The 7,987-nt window shown below is 43.4% G+C and overlaps 1 protein-coding gene across 2 annotated transcripts in view; it reads right to left on the reverse strand.

Annotated features, from left to right (window-relative positions):
- Nucleotides 1–781, reverse strand: part of LOC112642946 (myeloid cell nuclear differentiation antigen-like) — a 40,415-nt gene extending 39,634 nt beyond the window's left edge. The window contains exon 1 of one of the 2 annotated variants that reach the window (XM_035711088.2): nt 281–781. The gene's annotated coding sequence lies outside the window, so the exon portion shown is untranslated. Of the gene's footprint in view, nt 1–190 lie in introns of both variants that reach the window. The other variant, XM_035711085.2, reaches the window with a different exon arrangement.
- Nucleotides 782–7,987: the final 7,206 nt, after the last annotated feature.

Consider the following 7,987-nt stretch of genomic DNA (forward strand, 5'->3'; position numbering starts at 1 on the left):
AATGAAGGGTTAGGATGAAGCCACTGGGGTTTTCACTTTTCTGAACACGAGCTAGCTCATGCAGGTTCCCCTCCCCACCCCAAGAACCAGACTGAATTCTCCCTGCTTGTGAACCTGGGGTGACAAGCTGAGCCCTGGGGTCCGTCTGTGTGGAGAGCGTCACAGGACCCGTCCAACGCGAACATCCTACCTGGTGTCTAGATCCTGAGACTTCATCAGAAATAGAAGAATCACTGCTTGTTGTAACCGGAGGAGAAATCAGTAAAGATCTCAGACTTACACCTGCAGGATGTTACAATCTCCCGAAGGGCAGAGGAAAATGAGGTGTTTTGAAAGATGACACGGCAGGGGCACCTGGGTGGCTCAATCGGCCAAGCATTTGTCTTCGGCTCAGGTCATGGTGTCAGGGTCCTGGGATGGAGCTCCGGGCCCAGCTCCCTGTTCAGCCGGGAGTCTCTGCTGCTTCTCCTTGCTTGTGCTTCCTCTCTCTCGCTCACACACTCTCTCTCAATAAATAAATAAAATCGTTAAAAAAAAAAAAAGATGGGGGACGCCTGGGTGGCTCAGCAGTTGAGCGTCTGCCTTCGGCTCAGGGCATGACCCCTGGGGTCCCGGGATCGAGTCCCACATCGGGATCCATGCAGGGAGCCTGCTTCTCCCTCTGCCTGTGTCTCTGCCTCTCTCTGTGTCTCCCATGAATAAATAAATAAATAAACCTTAAAAAAAAAAAAAAAGATAGCAAGGCAGGGGCAGTGGCCTGAGTTCCCTGACTAGAGCTTGCTGTCTCCAACTTTGGTCCTTCAGGCCACATAATTCGAGACTCCTCCCCTCAATGTCTGTAACTTTCAATTTCTCAGCCAGAGAAACTGAACAGTTTCCTTCCTGTAAACATCTTAGTCACAATGAAAAATTACAGCCAAGTTTTTTTCTTAAATTTTTGTCGTTAAAAAAAAATGGTCTGTAGCTGAAAGGAGTTACAACACTGAAATTTCCTTAATCCAGCAGATTTAAATGTGGATCAGCAGATGCCAACCCGCCCTGCACTGGGGCTCAGATTTCAAAGGGGGAGGTGAGTCACTCAGCCACTTCTTTCAGTTCTCTTTCCCTTTAGGAGACTCCTATGGCAGGAGGGGAAGGTAGACGTCAGCCTTTGCCGCCTTTGCCGGTACTTGAGTGGCCTCCTGGATGGAGGAAGGTCTGCGTTAAAGATGCTTTTGGTTTCAATGCCACCTGACACACATACCAGAGGCCTAATAAAGGGACAAACTCGTTACAAGTATGTGAATCCTTCGAGGGTATTTGCACATGGGTTGTGCACTACTTATCCGCCTGTCTATGCCCAGGATCCTTTGCTTCAAGGAGTGAAGTCCAGTATTACTCTTGCCATTCCCGCTTATACAGAGAACACGAGCTTGTAAAGTGTGTAAATGACTCATATAATTGTGATCACAAAGCCTTTCAGAATTTAAAAAAAAAACCACAAAGCCTCTAGAAGGTTGAAAGCCTGCTACATACTTTTCCTTGTATTTTTCCTTTTTTAAATCCTATTAAGGGCACAGACTATGCCCTGGAGAATCTGGAGATGTCAAATAAATGGAATGAATTGGCAGATGGTACTGTTTTTACCTGGTATGTGATCTTCACGAAGGATGAGGTTGTGACTAGGAGGGAGGGTCTCAAAGACCAGCTAAATTTGGTATCTGAGGTGAAGTCATCTAAAGGGAAAAAACTTACTGCATTCATCTGCACGAGGGTGGAGGAGAAGTGAAGTCTGGATTTGGAAACCATCTGGATGATTCCACCAAAACAAGAGTAAGTCAGTGAAAACCGAGGAGGATCTGCAGACTGCAACAGACTTCTATGGGTTTTCAGGATTATTTATGACAGACGTGAACCCTGCAGAGGTAGTTGTGTTGCACTGGTCTTAGGTGAAAGGTAGAGGAACCTCAGGAAGTCTGTTACTCAGCAGTTAAAGGGTTGCTCTATGACAATGACCTCTTTAAGAGAATGCACACAGAATAATAAAGGTAAAGTGAAGGAACCATCCTAGGAGACAAGTATGTTGGGGTTATGGAGCTGCTGGTCATGTAAGAGTTAGTTGAGCTGATAGCAGCATGCAAATAGTTTTATGAATTGAAATACTCCCTTCTAACTATAATTAAACAGCGTCGTCAGGCCTGAATGTTTAATCATATGCTTAGCCGCTGAATGTATTTCCATCCCAGGGAATAGCAGCCAATCTATATCTTACTCTGATGACACATCACAACCCGAATCCAAGCTTGGTTGGGAATGCATTATATAAATGAAAATAAAATGACTATTGATGCAGTTCAGTTGGGAAAGATTGTATCTCACACACACAAATATCAGCTGTTCTTTTGTCATTGATCATTGTGGCAAAAAATAGATAATCATAGCTGATTAGATGCCAGGCTTGCCTGATGAATCTTTTTCTATAGAGCTTTCAGGGCGATATCTCGGGACAATGTGTATTGATAGAGCCCCTAATCCATATCCTGCCCAGTGGGAAGACTTCACCACCATTGATAGTCAAAAGATAGTCCTGGCTTTTTGTATTCGATCATCAGCCAAAGCTTCCGTTTTTTCAAGTCAAGACTTCTAATTCCGTGTGTTGGAGAAGAAAACTGAGCAAACGTTGGAGGGCTTGTCTTAACGTAACTCGAACCACACATTCACAATTGTTTCTGAAGTTTATTTGTGAAGAATATTGATCTTAGAAATTTTGTTTGCTCTCTCGATAAAAGAATAACAAATTTAAATACACCTTTAACCACTTAAGTGACCAAAGAAAATGAAAATAGCTAAATAAAAAGAAGAAAAAGAAAAAGAAAGGCTGCCTTGCATAGCATTGAAATTGGAGACTGACTGCCACTGGAAGCCACAAACAACCCTTTTCATCATACCAAGTGTGCCCTGGGCTGAGTGGCCAACTCCTACTGTCCATTTCCAAAAAAATAGCTCTGTGTTGCAAAGAGTGGGAAAGACAGGTGCTGGTGGCCCCCCATGCGTCTCTTAATTCATCAGTCTCAGGGCTGTGTTTTTAGAGCCACAGCCTTGAGCGTGAATAAAGAGGACTTCTCAATGTCAGGGCTCTCGGAGCCAGCATGCTGCCAACAGAGAACCTGGGAGCAGACCGGCTCGCCTTCATCATCCTGTCTCCACAGTGGCCTGGGATCACATGAGTTCATCAGAATGCTTTATGAAGAGAAAGTTGCCTAATCTGTAGACGGAAGTGTGAGAGGCAGGGATGGAAAACAAGTCCAAGGAGCCCTGCTGGCCACCTCCTCAGACCAGAAATACTGAAGAGTGGTGTGAACTTGACATTACGCAGGGCAGTCACCTGTGTGTGAGTGGATTTTCCTTGTGCTTGACTTCTCATCAATGTCACCAATCTTCCAGAACCCAGGAAAGTGAAATCAGCGATAATAGATTTCTGTATGAAAGTAACAATACTAACAGTGGGATGCAGCCTGAAAGAGACTGTACAACTACTTGGAGTGACACGACAGGACAACAGGGAGCATGTGTGCTCATTACAGAGATAACTGTAGCACCAGATATAGAGAATTCATACCACATGGGATTACGATGGCTTCAAATGTATCAGGACATCCATGCATTTTAGCGTTCTACTCCTTAAGTCTCTTTCTATCCCTACATATGGACTTGTAAGATGGTCATAAGATCTTAAACAAATAAAATAGGTTACAGAATATTGATGAATGTAGGATGCCACTTTCAGAAAAATTCTGTGTATCCACACGGTGAAAATCAGAAAGGGCTCAGATGTATAAGTGGATGATGGAATTTCAGGTTAAGTTGCATTTTGTTTCAGTGATTCTGGTCTGGATTTAATCAGTTTTGGCTGAGATAAGTATGTATTAATTACACCACAAGAGAGTTTTAAAAAGGAGAAGGAAATAGAAGGAAAGATAAGAAATTGTATCTGATATGGTTTTGCCACTCTGGTTCCCCGTAATCCTCTCCCTCTTCTTGTGTAGAACAAAACGCTTTTCTTTCACACGAGGGGTCGTTGGTATTTCAATGACCTATTAGACTGGCCCTCATACTGGGGACATAGCAAGAGTCTGGCAAATCCAGGTGTCAGAACCGTATAATCGGAACTAATAGAATCATGTAATTATAAAAGGCAGCTTTCTCTATTTCATTACCAGGTATTGGTGTATGTATGTTTTTCCTTCTGCCTGGATTTTCCTAGACCCTTAGCCTCCTACCCTTTTCTTGGTACTTTAGTGTGTGTCTCTCTGTGTGTGGTTGGACATCCTTTGACCTCAATTTACATACTACTTCTTGCCTGGATTAGACGACTCTCATTTATGCTTCCTTGGACGCTGTGGAATTCCTACCTTGGTACTCGCTGTTATTTTGTCAGGCTAGTGTATTTATTGAGAGTGTACTCTGAGGCAGGTCCTGAGCTAGTAACTTGGATAAAGTACTCTAAAAGACAGACGAGGCACTCCTACCCTTGAAGCTCATAGTGTGAGTGACATGACAAATAATAATTACAGTTGTCACAAGTGGTAGTAAAGGAAAAACCAAGACCCTATACTTCTTCTAGCCTAAGACAGGACCTAAGGGAGGATTTCCTAAGAGGAAGACATTAAATTGGGAACCAAAGGATGAAAAGGGTTGACCAAATTAGGTTTGTGAGAGTCCTTCAGTAGAAGGAAGTAGTGTCTTGAAGAAACTCTGAGTAGAATACAAAGGAAGACATTTGAGAAACTCCATCACGAGACAATGAGCCCACTGATGCGTTCACACGTATTCTTCTGGATGCTACAGATTTCTCTCCCTCCACCAGAAAGAGAAAAGACAGAAAACTTCCTGAGGTCGGAAATAATGTCAGACTCACCGAGTATCTCTTGTAAAAGAAAAACATTAAACTGCAGTTAATTCTTAACATATGCATTTGATTACATGACAATTAGAGTTATTTTTGTAGAAGATGAAATGAGATGACATTTTAAGGCTCAAACACAGTAATATGCATTAAAGAAAATGGAGCAAAGGAGAAACAGGAAGAAAATATCTTATTTAAAGTAAAATGCCCTTGTGAACATGTGATCACTAACTAGGTATCCAGATCTCTCTCTGCAAAAATCCCTACATGTCTTACCCCACCGAACTTCTCCACAGGGGTCTGGACCTGGAGATAGTCTTCAGAAATCTCAGAAATCACTGTGTAGAAATATAATTTAGTGAAAATCTCTGGAAACTGAAATGCAGAAAATTATAAGCTTGTGAAAGCCTAAGAGAATGAACTATTTTGGAAGATTTCAATGGCAAATGGTACTAGTTCAGATGATTTTAAAAAGTTGGTTAGTCCTGCCCCGTCATGCGGTGCCATGAGGTAGTTGTCTCCCCTTTTTTGCTTTTTCCCAGAAAGAGTTTTGAAGGTATGAGGTAATTTGGACACTCTACCCATCAATGTTCATAGCTTTTGAGATTATTAGGAAAACCCAACAATTTCCTTTCTCTAAATATTTTATTCAAAATGAATAAAATGATAGCAGAAATATCCTCTTTTGGTCCTGATATACATTCATAGCTGAAGAGTTACATTAGACTTTCCTCATCCAGTAAACTTAAATGTGAGTCAGTAGAAACCACAGTCCCTTATATTAGATCCAAATGGAAAGGTGAGTCACCCAACCGCTTGTGCCTCCTGTCCTGTTCTCAGAGTGGCTGTGTGGGAGGAGACCTTGGGAGGAGCATCTGTCATCCCTTGTACTTGATTGTACCTCCTGGTTGGAGAAAGGTCTGCTATGAGCTCCTTGAGCTGTCAGTAATACGGGACATTCTCTTAGTTATTAACAGTGGGCAATCCTGGAAACAGAGGCACAGCATCATCATAAATATGTGAACCTTCCTAGGATATTTATAGATGAAATTTTCACCAGTTATCTTCTTGTCTATGCTCAGGATCCATCACTTCAGTGATTGAATTTCATTATTAGCTTTGCTTTTCTCAATTACACACAGAAAAACAAGTGAGTAATGAACTCATAGGACCACAATAAAGTCTTCATATTCCCCAAGAGCACTGAGCTTGTGGAAGACTTGAGGATCTGATTAATACTTGTTTTTTCCCCATTAGAGATAATGAATGCACCCTGGTGAGCTGTAATGTCAAGATGCCAAGTGAATAGGATGAGTCAGGACTAGGTACTGTGGTGAGCTATTGTCTGAGCTACGAGGGTGAGGCCATGACTGGAAACGGTCCCAGCAAAACAGCTAAATGTGGAGATCGTCCAAGGTCATCTGAAGGAAGAAGAAACTGATTTGGTTCATTCAGACTAGTGACATGGAAGAGAAGATGAAGTCTGAATTTGCAAACTGTTTTACTTCATCAAAGCACAAATAAGTCAGGGAAAATCCAGCAGGATCTGGCATGAGTCCTACAAAAGCTGTGGGTTTTCATGACTCTTTATCACAGACTTTAGTGCTGCTTCTGCTGATGCACTGAGCTGGTCGTGGGTAGAGAGGAACATTAGGGACCTCAGAGGGTCCAATAAAAAAGCCCTGCTCAATCAGGTTGAGGCTTGGCTCAAGCCTTGGGATGGATCTAGGGTTGTCCATGGTGTGAGGTTGACCCCTCACGTGCAGCCTCCCTGCTTCACCTTGTTGCCCAGGTTGGAACGATGTGTCTCTATTGTAGTAACATCTACCTTGCCAACACTGTGCTGCTCTCTTGCCCTTCTGCTGTGTTCAACCCCATAGAAACTAATGGGCCTCATTTGTTCCCCCCTAATAGGTACAACCCAGGATTCAGCCAGTAAATGAGGCCCCTTCTGCATAGCTCTCTTCTCTCTAGATTCCAGCTTTTTTAGGTGCCATGAAAACTGGTGTTTACTGCCATGGCCAGTGTGGCTGCCAAGCTCTGCTTTGACAACAGCACCACTGGTTGCAGTCAGGAAATCCTCTCAGTTAAGCCCGCAGGCAACTGTGGTACTTATTTCCTGAGTCTACTTTCTTTTTTTCTTTTAAATATTTATTTATTTGAAAGACAGAGAGAGAAAGAGAGAGAAAGCACAAGTGGGGTAGGGACAGAATCAAGCAGACTCCTCACTGAGTGTGGAACCTGATGCAATGTGGGGCTAGATCCCATGACCCATGGGATCACAACCTGAGCCCAAACTAAGAGTTGGACACAACCGATTGAGCCACCCAGGCACTCACCCAACCCCTGACCTGAGTCTGCTTTCTCTCAGGGATCTTATCTTTGGGCTGCCTGCTATTCAAAGCCTGAAACTGTCACCTCACGTTCTAGGATGGAGTCGTGGTATTGCTTCTGTGGGGAGGGTACTCTGTAATTCCCCAGAAAAAGTCAACTGGTCTATTTTAAATATTGATTTTAGGCATTTCATTTCCTTAGGTGATATTTACTGTCACTTAGAATAGATTTCATTCACTGTTTCATAACTTTTTGCTCCTTGCATGTCCCTCCTTGGGTCATATGGGTCTGGAGTCCACACATCTAAAATATGAGAATAGGAAAATACAGCGGAAGAGGTAATAATGTGATGTACCTTCAGATAGGGGGCTGGGACTAGATATTTCACAGCAGCTAAGGATAGGGAGGCTTCTGGAAAAAATTGCCCCCCCCTCCCCGTATAAATCCAATTCAAGCACCAATGGTGCTTCCTCCAGAGAAACCAAGGACAGGAACACTCCCCTTCAGAGGGATATAATAGCAGAAAGGAGGTTTTTCTTCTGGACCAAATAAACCTTTCCCCAGGGAACAGGACTCACTGATCTTCACATCGGCCGTGGGACCAACCTGCCTAACCTGAAGCGGACCCCAGTGAGGCCTTGTCCTCTGGAAGCCACAGTCAGGATTCAGACCCCCATGTTGGTGAGGTCCAGGGCGCCCCACCCTGTGTGCACAAATCCACCACCTGACCCAGCTCACTCCTGGATTAAAAGGACCGTATCTGGCACG

Source organism: Canis lupus, chromosome 38 (genome assembly GCF_003254725.2).
Source record: "Canis lupus dingo isolate Sandy chromosome 38, ASM325472v2, whole genome shotgun sequence".
In the NCBI taxonomy this organism is placed as follows: domain Eukaryota; kingdom Metazoa; phylum Chordata; class Mammalia; order Carnivora; family Canidae; genus Canis; species Canis lupus.